Below are 19579 nucleotides of genomic sequence, written 5' to 3' on the forward strand. Positions count from 1 at the left end.
ATCAAAGGCCTAGAAAAAATAGGGACAATGCTAAGGGGCGCTAATACTTGGCATAAACAGAATAAAAAACATTAACAAAATGCACAAACGCCAGAAGAGAAACTAGATAACTGGGAGCTCCTAAAAATCAAACACTTATGCTCATCCAAAGACTTCGCCAAAAGAGTAAAAAGATAACCTACAGACTGGGAAAAATATTGGCTGTGACAAATCTGATCAGTGTCTAATCTCTAAAATCTACAAGATACTGCAAAACCTCAACAATAACAAGACAAATAACGCAATTGAAAAATGGGCAAAGGATATGAACAGGCAGTTCACCAAAGAATACATTCAGAACACGTGAGGAAACGCTCTGATCATTAGCCATTTAACAAAAAGAAAAAAAAAAACCTATTGCCGTAGAGTAGATTCTGACTCATAGTGACCCTATTAGTCATTAGAAAAAGTGCAAATCAAAACTACAGTGAGATACCATCTCACTCCAACAAGGCTAGTATTAATCCAAAAAACACAAAATAATAAATGTTGGAGAGGTTGTGGAGAGACTGGAACACTTATACACTCCTGGTGGGAATGTAAAATGGTACAACCGCTTTGGAAATCAATTTGGCTCTTCCTTAAAAAACTAGAAATAGAAGTACCATATGATACAGCAATTCCACTCCTTGCAATATATTCTAGAGAAATAAGAGCTACCACACAAATAGATATATGCACAACCATATTCATTGCAGCACTGTTGACAACAGCAAAAATATGGAAAAAACGTAGGTGCACACCAACAGACTAATGGATAAACAAATTATTGTATATTCACACAATGGAATACTGAACAACAGCGATGAATCCTTGAAACATCTCATAACATGGAGGAATTAGGAAGGCATTATGCTGAGTGAAATTTGTCAGTCACAAAACGTCAAATATTTTATGAGACCATCATTATAAGTTCTCAAGAAAATGTTTAAACACAGAAGAAAACACTTTGATGGTTGCAAGGGTGGGAAGGGAGAAAAAGGGTTATTCACTAATTGGATAGTAGACAAGAATTTTCTTAGGTGAAGGGAAGGACAACACACAATACAGGGGAAGTCAGCACAACTGGACTAAGCCAAATGCTAAGAAATTTTCTGATTACAACAAAACACTTCAAGACACAAAGTAGCAGGAGTGGGGTCTGGGGACCATGGTTTCAGGGGACACCTAGATCAATTGGCATAACAAAGTTTATTAAGAAAATATTCCACGTCCCACTTTGGTGAGTGGCATCTGGGGTCTTAAAAGCTAGTGAGTAGCCATCTAAGATGCTTCAATTGGTCCCAATTCACCTGGAGCAAAGGAGAATGAAGAACACCAAAGACACAAGGAAAATATTAGCACAAGAGACAGAAAGGGCCACATAAATCAGAGACTCCATCAGCCTGAGACCAAAAGAACTAGATGCTGCCCAGCTACCACCGTTGACCACCCTGACAGGGAACACAACAGAGAATCCCTGGCATAGCAGGAGAAAATTGTAGTGTGGAACTCAAATTCACGTAAAAAGACCAGACTGAGACTAGAGAAACCCCAGAAGACATGGTCTCCAGACTCTCTGTTAACCCAGAACTAAAACCATTCCCAAAGCCAACTCTTCAGACAAAGATTGTTGTTATTGTTAGGTGCCGTCGAGTCAGTTCCAACTCACAGTGACTCTTTGTACCACAGAACAGAGCACTGCCCGGTTCTGAGCCATCCTTACAATGCTTGTTATGCTTGAGCCCATTGTTGCAGCCAATGTGTCAATCCATCTTGTTGAGGGCTTTCCTCTTTTCTGCTGACCCTGTACTTTACCAAGCACGATGTCCTTCTCCAGGGACTGATCCCTCCTGACAACATGTCCAAAGTATGTAAGATGCAGTCTCGCCATTCTTGCCTGTAAGGAGCATTCTGGCCATGCTTCTTCCAAGACAGATTTATTCGATCTTTTGGCAGTCCATGGTATATTCAATATTCTTCACCAAGACCACAATTCAAAGGCATCAGTTCTTCTTTGGCCTTCCTTATTCATTGTCCAGCTTTCACATGCATATGATGCAACTGAAAATACCATGAACTGGGTCAGGTGCACCTTAGTCTTCAAGGTAACATCTTTGCTTTTCAACACATTAAAGAGGTCTTTTGCAGATTTGCCCAATGCAATGCGTCTTTTAATTTCTTAATGCTGCTTCCATGGGTAGTGATTGTCAATCCAAGTAAAATGAAATCCTTGACGACTTCAATCTTTTCTCCGTTATCATAATGTGGCTTGTTGGTTCAGTTGTGAGGATTTTTGTTTCCTTCGTGTTAAGATGTAATCCATACTGAAGGTTGTGGTCTTTGATCTTCATTAGTAAGTGCTTTAAGTACTCTTCACTTTTCAGCAAGCAAATTGTATCATCTGCATAATGCAGGTTTTTAATGAGTCTTCCTCCAATCCTGGTGCTGCGTTCTTCTTCATATAGTCCAGCTTCTCAGATTATTTGCTCAGCATACAGATTGAGTAGGTATCGTGAAAGGATGCAACCCTGATGCACAACTTTCCTGACTTTAAGCCACTCAGTATCCCCTTGTTCTATCTGAACAACTGTCTCTTGATCTGTGTACAGGTTCCTCATGAGCACAATTAACTGTGCTCATGAGACAAAGATTAGACAGGACTATAAGACATAAAATGATATTAATGAAGAGTGTGCTCCTTAGCTCAAGTAGATAAAAATAGAGGAGACTAAATGGGCAGCTCCTGTCTGGAGGCAAGATGAGAAGTCAGAAAGGGCAGGAGCTGGTTGAATGGACATGGGACATTTGGGGTGGAAAGGAAGACTGTGCTGTCATATTATTACAGAAAGACCATTATATTATTATAGAAAGACCAACTAGGGTCACATAAAAATGTGTGTATAAATTTTGTATGAGAAACTAACCTGAGCTGTAAACTATCATTTAAAGCACAATAAAAGAAAAAGAAAGCGAATACTTCATTTAATCTGTTGTTGTTAGGTAACATCAAGTCTGTTCCAACTTATAGTGACTTGATGTGGAACAGAACTAAAGATTGCCCGGTCCTGTGCCATCCCCACGGTTCTTGCTCTGTGTGAGATCATTGTTGTAAGACACTGTGTCAATCCACCTTGCTGAAGGTCTTCCTCTTTTCACCGACTCTCTACTTTACCAATCAGAATGTCTTTCTCCAGGAAAAGGTCCCTCCTGATAACATGTCCAAAGGACATAAGAAGTACATAAGACAAAATCTTACCACCCTCTAAGGAGCATTCTGGGTATATATCTTCAAAGACAGATTTGTTTATTTTTCTGGGAATTCATGGTATATTCAATATTCTTTGCCAAAACCATTATTCAGAGGAGTCAATTCTTCTTCTGTCTTCCTTATTCATTGCTCAACTTTCACATGCATATGAGGCAATTGAAAACACTATGGCTTGGATAAGGAGCACCCTGGTTCTCAAGGTTACATCTTTGCTTTTTAACACTTTATAGAGGTCTTTTGCAGCAGATTTGTCCAATGCAATATGTCAATTTATTTTCTTGACAGCTGCTTCCATGGGCATTGATTGTGGTTCCAAATAAAATGAAATCCTTGACAACTACAATATTTTCTGTTTATCATGATGTTGCTTATTGACTCAGTTGTGAGGATTTCTTCTTTCTTTATGTTAATGTAAAATCCATACTGAAGGCTGTAATCTTTGATCTTCATCAGTAAGTGCTTCAAGCCCTCTTCACTTTCAGCAAGATTATGTCATATGCATATCACAAGTTATTAATGAGTCTGCCCTCAATCCTGATGCTGCATTATTCATATAGTCCTGCTTTTCAGAGTATTTGCTCAACATACAGATTGAGTAAGTATGCTGAAAGGATACAACCCTGAAGCACACTTTTCCTGACTTTAAAACAGGCAGTATTCTCTTGTTCTATTCGAACAACTGCTTCTTGGTCTATGTACAGGTTCTGCATGAGCACAATTAAGTTTTCTGGAATTCCCAATGTTTTCTATAATTTTGTTATGATTCACATAGTCAAATGCCTTTGTGCAGTCAATAAAACACAGGTAAAACTTTCTCGTATCCTGTGTTTTCAGCCAAGATCCATCTCTCCTTCCAAGTCCTCCTCTGAACCTGGCTTGAATTTCTGGCAGTTGTCTGTCGATGTATTGCTGCAACTGGCTTTGAATTCTTTTCAGCATAATTTTACTTGCATGTGATATTAATGATATTATTCAATAATTTCGGTTTTTTGTTGGATCACCTTTCTTTGGAATGGGCACAAATATGGGTCTCTTCCTGTTGGTTTGCCAGGTAGCTGTCTTTCAAATTTCTTGGTGTACATGAGTGAGTGCTTCCAACGTTGCATTAGTTTGTTGAAACATCTCAATTGGCATTCTTTCAATTCCTGGAGCCTTGTTTTTTTTTTTTTTTGCCAGTGTCATCAGTGCAGCTTGGATTTCTTCCTTCAATACCATCAGTTCTTGACCATATTATATCTGCTGAAATGTTTGAACATCAACTAATTCTTTTTATACAGCGATTCTACGTATTCCTTCCATTTTCTTTTGATGCGTCCTGCATCATCATTCAGTTTTTTTCCTGTAGAATCCATCAGTATTGTAACTTGATGTTGAATTTTTTTCAGCTTGAGAAATGCCAAGAATATTCTTTCCTTTTAGTTTTCTATCCCCAGGTCTTTGCATATTTCATTATAATGCTTAATTCTGTCTTCTCAAGCTTCCCTTTGAAATCTTCTGTTCAGTTCTTTTACTCGTCATTTCCATTCTCTTCAGTTACTCTAAGTTCAAGAGCAAGTTTCAGAGTCTCTTCGGACATCCATTTTGGCCTTTTTTTTTTTTTCCTTTTAGTGACCTTTTGTTTTCTTAATTTATGATGTTCTTGAAGTCATCCCACAACTCTTCTCGTCTTTGGTCATTAGCTTTCAATGCATGAAATCTATTCTTGAGATAGTGTCTCAATTCAGTTTGGATATACTCAATATCGTACTTTGGCTCTTGTGAGCTGGATTTAATTTTCTTCAGCTTCTACTTGAACTGGCATATGAGCAATTGATTGTTCCACAGTCAGCCGGAGGCCTTGTTCCGACTGATGATATTGAGCTTCTCCATTGTCTCTTTCCACAGATGTAGTCAACTGGATTCCTGTGCATTCCTTCTGGTGAGGTCCATGTTTATAGCCACCATTTATGTTCTTGAAAAAATATATATTTTCGATGAATAGTTTGTTGGTCTTGCAAAATTCTATCGTGCAAACTCTGGCATCATTTCTGTCACCAAGGCCCTGTTTTCCAGCTAGTGCTCCTTCTTCTGAGGGCCTGGTGGCACAGTGTTTAAGAGCTTAGATGCCAACCGAAAAGTCGGCAGTTCAAATCCATCAGCCTTTCCTTAGAAATCCTATGAGACAGTTCTACTCTGTTCTATAGGGTAGCCATGAGTCAGAATTGACTCAATGGCAATGGGTTTGGTTTCTTCTTCTTTATTTCCAACTTTCACATTCCAATCACCAGTAATTATCAATTCATCTTGATTGCTTGTTTTGTCAATTTCAGACTGCAGAAATTGGTTAAAACCTTCCATCTATAGCATTAATATTTGGTGCATAAATATGAATAACAGTCACATTAACTGGTCTTCCTTGTAGGTGTATGGGTATTATTGTATCATTGACTGTGTTGTACTTCGGGATTTAAAAAAGAAAAAAAATGTTACCATCGAGTTGATTCCAATTCATAGTGACCCTATAGTACAGAGTAGAACTGCTCCATAAATTTTCCAAGGAGTGGCTGGTAGATTCAAATTGCTGACCTTTTGGTTAGCAGCCAGAGCCCTTAACCAGTGCCACCAGTGCTCCTCTTTAGGATAGATCTTGAAATGTTCTTTTTGACAATAAATGCCACGCTGTTCCCCTTCAATTTGTCATTCCCAGTGTAGTAGCCTGTATGATTGTCTTATTCAAAATGACCAATACCTGTCCATCTCAGCTCACTAATGCCTAGGATATTTATCTTCAAGCATTCCATTTCATTTGACAATTTCCAAATTCCGTTCATTCATTCTTCATGCGTTCCACGTTCTGATTATCAGTGGGTGTTTGCAGATGTTTCTCCTCATTGTGAGTTGTGCCACATCAGCAAATGAAGGTCTTGAAATCTTGACTTCATCCACCTCATTCAGGTCAACTCTACTTTGAGTAGGTGGCTCTTCCTCAGTTGTATCTGAATGTCTTTCAACCTGAGGAGCTCTTCTTTTGGCACTATATCAGACAATGTTTCATTGCTATCCATAAGGTTTTCACTGGCCAATTTTTTGAGAATTAGATCCACAGGTCCTTCTTTCCAGTCCATCTTAGTCTGGAACCTCTGCTGACACCTGTCTGCAATAGGTGACCCTGCTAGTATTTGTAATCCTGGTGGCATAGCTTTCAGCTTCACAGCAACACACAAGCCACCACAGTGTGACAAACTGACAGATGAGTGGTGGTCATTTAATCTAGAACTTTTAATTTCTTTCATCTCAGATGAAGACAAAATATATATTTTAAAGAAGGTGTTGCTAGTTATGCTAATAAAGCTTTACTGTTAAAAGAGTGGACCCTTCTCACAAAAAAGGAATTATAATGCTAAGAAAAATATCCAAAAACAAGAAAATACGGAGAAAAGAATGTTCTTTCAAGGACATTCTGGATCATTGTCTAACAGGCCCACTCATGGATTATTTAATTCTCTAGAGAAATGTACCCTTGTTTGACTTGCTATTTGCTATTGTTTAGGGGCCAGACACTGGCAGTTGTTGATTTATGCCTGTTGAAGCTGCAAATTACTTCTGTCTGGTGGGAAAAATAATTCCAGTGGTTAGGGTTATGTTTCATTGAAAGTTATTAACTGGTTTTTAATCTTACTTAGTGATGTCTTTCTGGCATTCTTTTGGTAATGACTAAATAATCCATTCTTAAAGCAGTTTTTAGCGTAGTTTTCCCATTCATAAAGTTTCAATTTAGAAAAATTGACTTTTACAATTATTACCTTTTTCATATATTTATAAAAATGTCTCAAAAACACAGGTACCACCAACTACACTGACCCGAAAATCAAGCTGGTGCTAGATTAAGTTTGGTTGTAAATGATATTCTTGGATAAAGCACTAAAAGACCATTATAAAAAGGTATTGGGTTCCTGAGAGGAATGTGGGTCAATTAATATTGATTGGGGTAGGGAGAGGAGAGGATGGGGGGAGTGAGAAAAGTAGAAACTGGGATTTACTATACGACTTTTACAAGGATGCATGACTTTTACAGATTTTGAGAAAGTTAAAAAGCAAAGAGAAATCACTAGAATTTATGTAGCTTTAATTTTCTTATGAACTTTATGTTTAATTTTAAAAAAATTATCTGAACTCAAGAGATATAAAAACCCTCTTGAACCTATCCTGTGGGAGAAAATTATTCTCCGTGTGAGAAAAAAAAAAATCATATTTAGCACATTTATCTATCACTGCCATTTTTGAGGGCATCCCATTTAAACATGACAAAATATTTGCATACTCAGTTTCAAGGACATATTTTTGCCTCTCATTTGTGAAAGTAATGTTATTTCTCAAGCAGTGCTGCAGCCAAACCAAGATTAGTGTGTTAATACAGAATTTAGGGCTATTATGAGAGCAAATTGCTGAAAATGAAAAAACATCTCGTTGAAAAATTCTCCCTTGTGCAACAAGGTCTGGGTACTTTAGAAATCTTATAAGAGTTTAATAAAACTTTAAAAAATCACCTCTGGGCTTAGAAATTCAAACCTCATACTTCATTTTTTGGAAGCCCATTAATGAATAAATGAACCACTTTACACCGACTTTGTTAGTAAAAAAAAGTAGTATGTGTTAAATGACCTATGTTAAACTACGAAATTCAGGTTCTGGATGTGACATGAATGTAGGAAAATTAATATGAAAGATAATAAGAAAAATCATATTCTTCCATACCCACAGACTTCGGTAATGTCTTCAAGGTAAAGTCCCTCCATAAATTAGCAGAGTGCTATGTATTTCTGGCACAGAACCACGGTCATGGTACACAGTAGCAAACACAGAAGTGAGTCTAGGGCTTAAATTCTCTATTTTCCTCTTTATGGTGGCGTAATGATTAAGTACTGTGGCTGCTAACCAAGAGGTCGGCAGTTCAAATCCACCAAGTGCTCCTTGTAAACTCTGTGGGGCAGTTCTGCTCTGTCCTATAGGGTCGCTATGAGTCGGAATCTACTGGATGGCAAGGGATTTGGGTTTTTTTTTGGTTTCAACTCAAAACAGTGCCAAAATTATCCAGAATTGCCATCCTCTCCCTCCTAGTGTTGTTAGCCCCCCCCCCCCTTTGGACTAGTAGATACGAGCAGTACATGGAGTCCCACCAAAAGTCCCTAGTCCTTGGGTGGTGCAAATGGTTAACATACTAGGCTGCTCACCCAAAGGCGGGAGGTTCCATCCACCCAAAGATGCCTTGGAAGAAGGCCTGGTGATCTACTTCTGAAAAATCAGCCATTGAAAACTCTGTGGAGCACAGATCTATCTGATATACATGGAGTCGTCGTAAGTCAAATCGACTCAATGGCAAGTTGTTTTTTACCAAAATTCCGGTGTGATGCAGACACTAATACCATCTACCATATCTATCAGTACTGTCTCTTTTTTCAGGGCCATGCTATTCCATTCATATGGGTCTCCGGTTTTAAACGAAGAGCAGGTTATTCTCAGAATTACACAATTTAATCATGATTAGTGATTGTCCAGAGCAGAACTGCATGAGGTCTATTGGAATGACAAGCAAATATTCCATGCATTTGAAGATATCCCAAACTATTATGTATTTATCTTCCACTTAGAGTCTAAAGGTGTATATCTTTAAAAAAAAACAAAAAAACAAACAAAACTAAGAACCTAGATGCTTTTGCACTGTTGATGAGCAGAGTCTGTCATAACAGATGCACTGTGAACTAGCGGTTTTCTAAGTACAGTGCAATCACACTGGACCCTAAAACCAAATGCTGATGAAATACTCTGTGCTTTAATAGTCTGTAATGAAATCTAGATCTAGATGAGCTAAGCCTCACCCCCAGTATTTCTCACATCATATAAAAAGAAAATAAAAAAGATATTTATCAAATATTTAGATCATTTCCCAACTTTATTTTGGATCACAGCGTAGTGAAGCACATAGAGATGAACAAATTATGTAAAGAACACTTCTCTTCATGGCAAAATGGACATGGAGAAACATCAGAATGGGGCACTTGAGAACATAGATTTCCAGAGCTCAGCAACCTGTTTTGGAATCCAAAGTCCACTGCATACTTACTAGTACGTCCTCTTGGGCAAGTCACTGAATTCTGTCACCTGTATAGTGGTAATTAGAATAGCACCTACTCCACCAGGAGCTCATGATATATGTATTCAAAGAAGCTGGCTTCAGGGTAGGAGGAAGACTCATTAACAACCTATAATATTCAGATGATACAACCTTGCTTGCTGAAAGCAAAGAGGACTTGAAGTACTTGCTGATGAATATCACAGGCTGTAACCCTCAGTACTGATTACACCTACAACGAAAAGAAAACAGGAATTCTCACAACTGAACCAATAAGCAACATCATGATAAATAAAGAAAATATTGAAGTTATCAAGGACTTCATTTTACTTGAATCCACAATCAACACCCATGGAAGCAGCAGTCAAGAAATCAAACAATGTATTGCATTGGGCAAATGTGCTGCAAAAGGCCTCTTTAAAGTGTTAAAAAAAACAAAGATTTCACCTTGAAGACTAAGGTGTACATGACTCAAGCCATGGCATTTTCAATCACCTTATATGAAAGTGAAAGCAGGAGTTTGAATAAGGAAGACCAAAGAATTGATGCCTTTGAATTATGGTATTGGTGAAGAATATTAAATATACCAGGGCCTGCCAGAAAAATGAACAAATCTGTCTTGGAAGCAGTACAGACAGAATGGTCCTTAGAAGCAAAGATGGCCAGACTTTGTTTACATACTTTGGACATGTGTTATGGATTGAATTGTGTCCCTCAAAAATGTGTGTCAACTTGGCTAGGTCTTGATTTCCAGTATTGTGTGGTTGTCCACCATTTTGTGATCTGATGTGATCATCCTATGTGTTGTAAATCCTAACTTCCAGTACTGCAACTATATAATGGTTAAGAGCTCATCTGCTAATCAAGGAGCTCATCTGCTAACCAAAAGGTCATTAGTTTGAATCCACCAGCTGCTCCTTGGAAACACTATAGGGCAGTTCTACTCTGTCCTATAGGGTTGCTATGAGTTGGAATCGATTTGATGGCAACAGTTTTTTTTTTTTTTTTTTAATATGTAATATGTGGCATAGCGGTTAAGAGCTACTGCTGCTAACAAAAAGGTCAGTAGTTCGAATTCACCAGTTGCTCCTTGGAAACCCTGTGGGGCAGTTCTACTCTGCCCAGAAAGGTCTCTATGAGTCTCAATTGGTTTGATGGCAACAGGTTTTTTCTTTTTGGTTTTACATGTAATATAATGTTTTGTGAACTTGAAAGATCATTTAGGCCACTTTGCAATGTTACTAATCATACATTGCAATTCTTGAAAAAGAATTTTGTTGTCAAATAAGCTTGACAAACTTCATAAATACTTTGTTTTATTCTCACCCTTTTAAATTTGAAGTTGTTAGCATATTAAAAGCTTGAAAAGTAATATGAAAAGAAATATGTTTTCTGCAAAGCACTTAGCCCTTCCTATAACGTATCTGGAGCCCTGGTGGTGCAGTGGTTAAAAGCATGACTGCTAGCCAAAAGGTAGGTAGTTCAAATCCACCAGCCACTTCTAGGAAACCTTTTGGGGTGGTCGTACTCCATTTTTTAGGGTCACTATGAGTTGGAATTGACCAGATGGCAATGGCTATAGCATACCTGATTTAAGTATTACCTAAAGGTGTTTTTGCCATTGCCCAATAGAATGTAAGCTCAGTGAAAGCCATTGTGTTCATATCTCTTTCCACAGAAGTTGACAATCTCATTTCCATACATTTTTTGAAGGAATGAACATTGCACATGATAGTTTTATTTATGATATTTGTAAGCATAATACATTTTGTGATAAGATTAGAACTCATAAAATCTTGGTGAAATCATCTTTCTCTGTTTCATGTTTGTTCAGGACTTTGTTTCTCAAGGTATTGAGGGCATGTTATATAAATATTATAACATCTAAGATTCTATGTTCAACAGTATCTATTTCCTGATTCTTTTTTTTTTTTTAATTGTTGTTTTTCAGTTTCTACCATTTATAAAGTTTGACGACTCCTGGTGGGTAGGGATTGGGGGGAGGTAGAGAAGGGTGGTATTGGAGGATGAGAAGCAGAGAACGTGTCGAGTGTAGCTGTAACAATTTATACCAACCAGCAACAATGTCAAGTAATGAAAAAAAATGGGCCAAAATATTACCAATTTTGCAGACACAATTAAAACCTATGTACGCATTTTATTTTACAAAAATGAAACAAAAATATTTAAAATATATTTATCTAAATTTCCTTTGTCTGATGTAATTATAGGAATAGATCACAACCTTTTTATGTAAAATAGTTTTACAAAACTTAAGATGGCAAAAGATAACTTTGCAATAATTCTTCAGATTGCAATGACTTTGCTATGACTCAATGACAAAACGAAATGGCTTGTCTGATGAAGCATCGTAGATTCTTCACCTTCCATAATGTTATATATGCCTGCAAGCTTGGTTCACCCCATCACCCTCCTCTTTATAACATAAAACCAACTGACAAGTTAAAGGAATGATGCGCCTATAAAATGTCCTGAAACCCTGCTTACCATTATTAATAGCAAATTATTTCTTTTGAAATAAAAGAGGATGTCAGGCTATTATTGGCTATCCTTAAGTCTTTTCAGTACTTCTATTAATTAAAGGGCTTCAGTTTTTCCCCTTTCATAAAACATATCAGAGAAAATTTCTATGAGCTAGGGCCTGCTAAAATTCTGAATTAGTGACACTTTTACACTGCCATCACTTATAAGTCACAATTTCAAGTAATACGGTGATATAATTTTAAGCAAGGATTAAACATTAGTAATGAGGCCTGTAAAGTAGCTAACATTAAAGGAGACTGTTCTTTTGACCTAACGCCTCAAGCTATTCTAAAGTCAAAATGCTAATAAGTTTTCTCTTGAGTTGTATGAATGAAAACATTTTATTATACAAAGTGAAATGTTGGAGAATTTTCCCTCGTTACATAGCTTCACTCCCAATCAGTTTCTATTTTGGTATAAAATAGGAATCCCCAAAGGAACAATGCAGCTGTGAATGTTGACAGGTGCACCATTGATACATCACTGCTGCACGCCTTGGCCCTTGGTTTTGCTTTTGGTGTCCTCATACTGATCATTTGCTCATTGCAGTTGTGTCAATGGAGGTTCGAGTTTGTTTTTCATCTGCTGAACAACTCAGTTACTTATTAGATGGAAAAACGCAGGTCCCCATCAAATGAAGAAGGGCTATGTAGTTGGGTTTCCAATGGACTTTGAGCAGGTTCATACTCATGGCAAACCCATGTGTTTCTGAGTAGAGTTTTCATAGCTGTGACTGTTCAGAAGCAGATCGACAGGCTTTTTTTCCCAAGGAGTCTCTGGGTGGGTAACAACCTTCCAGTTTTTCAGTTAGCAGCCCAGTTCTTAACTGTTTGTGCCACCCAGAGACCATGTAATTGGGTAGGGGTAAAGGAAAACGGGGGCAGCAGTGGTAGTGGTAGGATTTTTGCATTCCATGAGGGAGACTCAAGTCCAGTTTCTGGTCAATGCACCTTGTGTGCAGGCACCACCCATCTGTCAGTGGAGGCTTGCCTGTTGCTATGACGCTGAACAGGCTTCGGCAGAGTTTACAGGTTAAGCTGGACTAGTGAAAAAGGCGTAAAGATCTGCTTCCCAAAAATAAGCCAGTGAAAACACCACGGATCACAACAGTCCAGTCCCTAATGGATCATGGGGCTGGCACAGGACCTGGCAGTATTTCATACCATTGTGCCTGGGATTACCATGAGTTGGGGGCCTGCTTGGCAGCAGCTAACAATATCAAGGAAAAATAAAAATAGAATTAAATCACTGAATTTCCCATTCTAAGAAGCCTGGTCTAATTATCCAAATTAACAACCGTGCTTTTTTTTTTTTTTTTTTATCCTTAGATGTTTGTCATTAGGGTGGATAGAGAAAATAAATACTTAGAGGTTCATTTATGATTCTTTCATTTGTAGGCTGTGACTGTGACACACAAATTTTTTTTTTTAACCTGGAAAATTATGCTTTATGATTAAGAGAACCAAGAAGGGGAATTTGCCACAATCTGCCTTTTCTTATTATGACCATTTATTCTGGTGTCCTCCTTCTTCATGATCTGTCATTATGTTGGATGGATGCCTCTAAATGACACACCAAGACCTATTATAAAACTGACAGTGTTGGAATAAATGAATCCTATCCCACAAAATGAAGCTATTAAATGATGCTGTAAAACAGTGTTCCACTAAATATAGGAGTGCATAATATAGTACAGATAAGTGTATAAAATTGCAGTGTGTATACTAAGCATAAAAAAAGTGGATACAAATTTCTTCAGTTTAAAAACTCAAATGTTGTAACTAATTCTTATAAGTGATACATCTCTTTTCTTCATGTATCTACTAATCCGCCGTTTGTCTTGAGTTTCTCAGTTGGATATGTTAAACATCGAAATAAAAAAAAAAGTAGGAAGAAAGAACAATAGAAATAGAAGGACTCAATTATTAACATGGTAATTTTTTTATCATATGTTAATAAATGGTTAAATGTTTTATTTAAATCATTGTGAGGTTTAAATAACGTTAAGGGCTGTGAATAGAGCTATAATAAAGAATTTACACAACATGAAAAGTCTCTCTTCCGTTGTAAGTTAGATCTTAATACAAAGATTTATGACAGAGGGCAGTAATGGAGGAATTGAACTTTAGCCAGGAATCCTAAGCTTCACTGCTTTACAAATAAGGGCAGCATGTGCCTTAAAGTGTTTATAAATAGTTACCAGGTTTTCTTTAAATCTGGTGACAACTTGTTACTGCAACCTCTGGGTGAAAAACAGCTACTCATTTATAAAAAAAAAATATATATATTTAAAATCAAAATGTATTTTCAAAATCATTTTGAAAGAAAACTACATCATACTGAGGTTATGAAAAATAATTTAAAAATTCAAGTGAACAATTACATTGAGGAATATACGTTTATAAATACATGCACTTCACTTTGAATCTCAAAATAACCTGTGAATATAAATCTACATATAACTTTAAGTCTCAAAATAACCTGCAGTTGACCTTAGAAAACATTCATTTCATATGAATATGTTTCCAAAAAGGCATAATTAACTTTTACATTTTTTATGATTTGCTATTAAGTAGAGCTTAATGTTCTAAAGGTGAAATTTGAGGGATACTCCATTGATTATGGGGATATCCACCTGTCTGCACACCTGAGTAAAGTTTTTAATACCACCTCATTGCTTCATGGTTAGTTCAGCCATTTTCCTCCAGAGCTCAAATTCTGATTCCCAATTGTTATTGCTGCACTTCAGGCAGTCAGTCACACATTACTGTTTCCAGGTGATAAATATGTTAAAGCATTTAACTTTACAAAGTGCAGGATATTTCAAACTCTTTATCATTATGCAGATAATTGCACTTGAAAGATCCTCAATCAATGAGCCAATCAACAAATATGCATCTAATACTAGTTACATGTTTCTTACTCTAGGTAAAACAGAGTGAAGGTAAGAACTGAAGAAAAGCATAGAGATACACTTGATTTACTTATATATTCATATAGTAGATGCTTTACTACTTACAACGGACGTCTACATTGTGTGTACTGTGTGGCAGGTTCTGTATTAATCATAAGGAGTAAAGTGATGAATAATAAGCCTTTCCTCTATTTAAGAATGTACATTCATCAGTTTAAACTAACAGCAAATTAGAAGCAATAGTAATTAAACATTATTATTGTAACTGGTCTACATACAGGGTTTTATGGAAATAATGGAAAAATGTACCTATTTTAACAGTAAGGGTGATATGTAAGTGTTAAGAAAAATAAAAACGGGTGGGCCTCTTGAATGGGGGGGGACTGGGGCAAGAGAGAAAGCAGGGAATAGTATCTCAAGAAAATAAAACAATCATTGTAAACCAATTATTTTACAAGTATTCATCCACTTTCTACTATAGGCCAGCTACTGCTCTACAAATTGGGGATGTAGCAGTGAAGAAGACAAAAATCCATGTCCCCACGGGAGCGTTTATTCTAATGTGCAGACACATGCAATACACAACTGTCTGTATACAGAATGAGAGACTATGACAAATGATATAGAAAAAAAAATCAGAGAAGGGATTTAAGAAGTGCTGGGGGAGACTACTATTTTAAATAATATGGTCAAGCAGTCCACACTGATACGCTGCCTTAGAATGATTGGAAGGAAGCGAGGGTATAAGCCAAGTGTCTATCTGCGGGAAGGGCATTCCAGGCAGAAGACAGAGCACAGCTGCTCTGAGGTGGAAAAAGCTGGAGTTTTAAAATAACAGCAAAAAAAAAAAAAAAAGGAGGGCTCAAGCCCAGTGAGCCTGAATGAGCTTGTGGGAAAGCAAGAGGAAATGAGATTAGAGAGATAATAGAGGGTCACACCGTGCATGGCTTTTGAAGCCATTTTAAGGACTATGGTTTTTATCAAAGTAAAAAACCAAAGAGAACCAGGAGGCTATGTGAAGTTCTGAGCAGAGTCGAATCTTTATCTGAGTTACATTTTAGCAGTTTTAGTCTAATTGCTCACTCAGGCAAAGACTGTGGTTGGAGGTACAAAGGCGGGGAGTCACTGAGGAGGCTATTGCAGCAATTCAGGAAACGGGTGACTGTAGCTTTTATCAGAACTGCTGAAGTGAGAAAGGAGAGTTGGCAGAATGAAAGTAAAAACTTGAAAGCATGAGAGAGCCTGACTCATATGAAAATTTGAAGAGCTTTAAAAAGGCGGCTCCTCGATGGCAATGGGTTTTATGTAGCAAGGGAGAAGCTTGTAAGAGAGATGGCTGGAAGGCTGGAGAGAGTGCAAAGCCTGTACATGGAGAGCCTTGTAAGCCCTGCCCCTAATTTTATTCTGAGGGACTTGGGAGCCTACTGAAATATTTTAAAAGAGTGAGGTAACTTAGCAGCTTAAAACAACATACATCTTTTCTCTCATGGTTTCCATGGGTTAGGAGTCCCGGCACTGCTTAGCTCGTTCGTCCGATCAGGATTTGACCAGGCTCTTTCTTTCCAGAGCTCGGGATCATTTTCCAAGCTCATTCAGGTTGTTGGCAGAACTGAATTCCTTACAGTTGTGGGACTGAGGGCATCAGCTCCTAGAGACATTCTTCTCCTTTGACAGTTCCCAACAGAGCTGTTGTCTTCTTCTTCACCAGCAAAAATGTCTCTCCTTTAAAAAGCACCCAATTAGGCCAGGCCCAGCCATGTTTTCCCTTTTATTAAATTATAGTGAACATATTGTTGTCGTTAGGTGCCATCCAGTTGGTTCAGACTCATAGCGACCCAACATACAATAGAATGAAACACTGCCTAGTCTTGCACCATTCTCACAATTGTTACTACGTTTGAGTCCATTGTTGCAGTCATTGTGTCAATATATCTTGTTGAGGGTCTTCCTCTTTTTTGCTAACCCTTTGCCTTACCAATCATGATGCGAACAGATTAGGGACCTTCACTGCACCTGCAAAATCCCTTCACATTTGCATGTTATATAATCATGGGTGTGATATCCCATCACTTTTGTCATATTCTCTTAGAAACAAGTTACAGGTCTCATCCACACTCAAGGGAAGGGCAGTATACAAGGCAGGCACACCAGGGGTGGGAATCTTGGGAGCCATCTTAGAATTTTGCTACAATATAGATGTTGTTCTTCTTGTTAGGTGCCATCCAGTAGATTTTGACTCATAGCGACCCTAGGTACAACAAAACAACACTGCCCGGTCCTGCGCCATCTTCACAATTGTTGTTATGTTTAAGCCCATTGTTGCAGCCACCGTGTCAATCCATGTTATTGAGGGTCTTCCTCTTTTTCGCTGACTCTCTACTTTACCAAGCATGATGTCCTTCTCCAGGGAAGTTTTCTGCCAACAAGTCTTCAACAATTCTCTCCATATTTTCTGTTATCCCCTTCTGTTCTGGTACTCCAATCACTCGTAGGTTTTTCCTCTTGATAGAGTTCCACATAATTTGTAGGATTTCTTCATTTTTTTTTAAATTCTTTTATCTGATTTTTCCTCATATATATTGATGTCACGTGCTTTATCTTCAGTCTCACTAATTCTGACTTCCATTGCCTCAATTCTGTTCCTGTGACTTTTTATTGAGTTTTCTATTTCTGAAATTTTATAGTTAATCTACATTTCTGTTTGCTCTCTCTCCATGGATTCTTGCAGTGTGTTAAATTTGTCATTACGCTCTTCTCTAATCTTCTTTAGTTTCTCTATTGCTTTTTCTGTGTGCTCCTTGTTTTGATCTGCGTGTTGCCTGATCTCCTTCCTGATCTCTTGAAGAGTTCTGTATATTAATCTTTTGTATTCTACCTCTGGTAATTCCAGGAAATTATCTTCATCCAGAAGATTTTTTGATTCTTTGTTTTGGGAGCTTGCTGAAGCCATCACTGTCTGCCTCTTTGTGTGATTTGATATCGACTGCTGTCTACAAGCCATCAATAAGTTATTGTATGTATGTACTTTATGTTTGCTTACAGTGTCCTAGCTTCTTGTTTTGTTTTGTTTTGATATGCCCAAATGGGCTGCTCATGTGAGCTAGTTTGATTATTGTAATCTTAAAGGTCTAATGTCCTATCACCACATGGTTAGAGCTGTTACTAGGTATGTGAGCCCAGGTGCTCCATTTACTTTTCTTGTTTGGATTCAGCTTAGGTGTCCAGGTAGTCAGTCATCAAGTATGTAGTGCAGGCTCTCACTTACAGCCATAGATGGGCTGGGGTGATTGGTGTAGGCACAGGTATCTGGCTGAAGTAGGGGTCACAGGCTGAGGAAGGCAGGGGGCTGACAAACACAACTGAGTGTCTGTAAGGAAAGTATGTCCCTGTTCCCTGGAGTGCATGGGTGGGTGGGTTTTGCAGCTGGACTATGGGTACCAAATGCTGTTGGCTGTAAGGACTGGGAGGCACCAATTATTCTTGGACCCCTGTCATGGGTGGCTTGGTGGTATGGGTGGAGCCAGCAGTCCTCAGGCCCCTGATGTGTGCAGGTGAGGACTCTGCTTAATAGGCAGTGTGGTGTCAAATGTCGCGAACCTACCTCTCCACCATATAGCTGATACAGCTGAGGTTAGACTTCAGGTATATACCCTGTTGTACTGTGCTAATGAGGTCCTACACCTTTGTAATGGGCCCACACAGGTCTATGTAGTGTTGAAGGGCATTCAAAGTCTGTGGACCCCTTATGCCTGTGTCTAGGCAAAGGAACTATTTCTGCCAAGAGTTCTCAGTTTAGGGGAGGTGGCAGATTATTTTTTCCCTGTTTGTTAATTTGTTCCCTCTCCAAGGTCAGGAGAATGACTCAGAAGTCTCTGAAGCTGGCTCAGACCCAGTGCAGAGTGGGAAGAGGAGAGGTAAATGGGAGAGAGATTTTTCCCAAAGGGGTGTTTTTGGGTCCACATGGTTGGTTAGAGGCATGTACTTATCTTTGCTGATTAAGCATCACTTTTCACTGATTCTGGAGGCTTGAGTGGACTCTCTGCTGCTCACTCTCTCCCAATGTGGAAAATGCACCCCAAACACCAGTGCTTGGCTCACTGTGCTCATGCTAGAGGATCTAGTCTGCTGGATACAGATTCCCGCCAAGTCAGGTCTGGCAACTCCTTGCTGTTTCTGAACTGTCTCTGTGCCACTCAATCTGATTCCTCAACTTTGCCTTTAATGTTCAGGGCTCCTAGATTGCCATGTATAATCAATTCACTTGTTTTTTTGGGTCTTTGTTGTAAGAGGGACAAGGGGAAGTGTCTGACTACCCCACTATCTTGGTCCCACCTTCCCGTGTCCTCTTCTGAATCTGGCTTGAATTTGTGGCAGTTCCCTGTTGATATACTGCTGCAGCTGCTTTTGAATGATCTTCAGCAAAATTTTACATGCATGTGATATTAGTGAAATTGTTCAATAATTTCCACATTCAGTGGGATTACCTTTCTTGGGAATAGGCATAAATATAGGTCTCTTCCAGTTTGTTGGTGAGGTAGCTCTCTTCAAATTTCATGTAGATAGAGAGGTAGATTCATACATCTATACCTATAGTTTATATATGGTCATTTTAATCATTTTGGTCTCTAAGTTTTTTATTCACTTTAGATCGGAGGATAGTAGAAGGGAAAATGAGACAAGAGACAGTATGCCAATTGAGACCAGTCTGGATTAGGGTTCTGGA

This window comes from Loxodonta africana, chromosome 4, assembly GCF_030014295.1.
Source record: "Loxodonta africana isolate mLoxAfr1 chromosome 4, mLoxAfr1.hap2, whole genome shotgun sequence".
Lineage (NCBI taxonomy): Eukaryota > Metazoa > Chordata > Mammalia > Proboscidea > Elephantidae > Loxodonta > Loxodonta africana.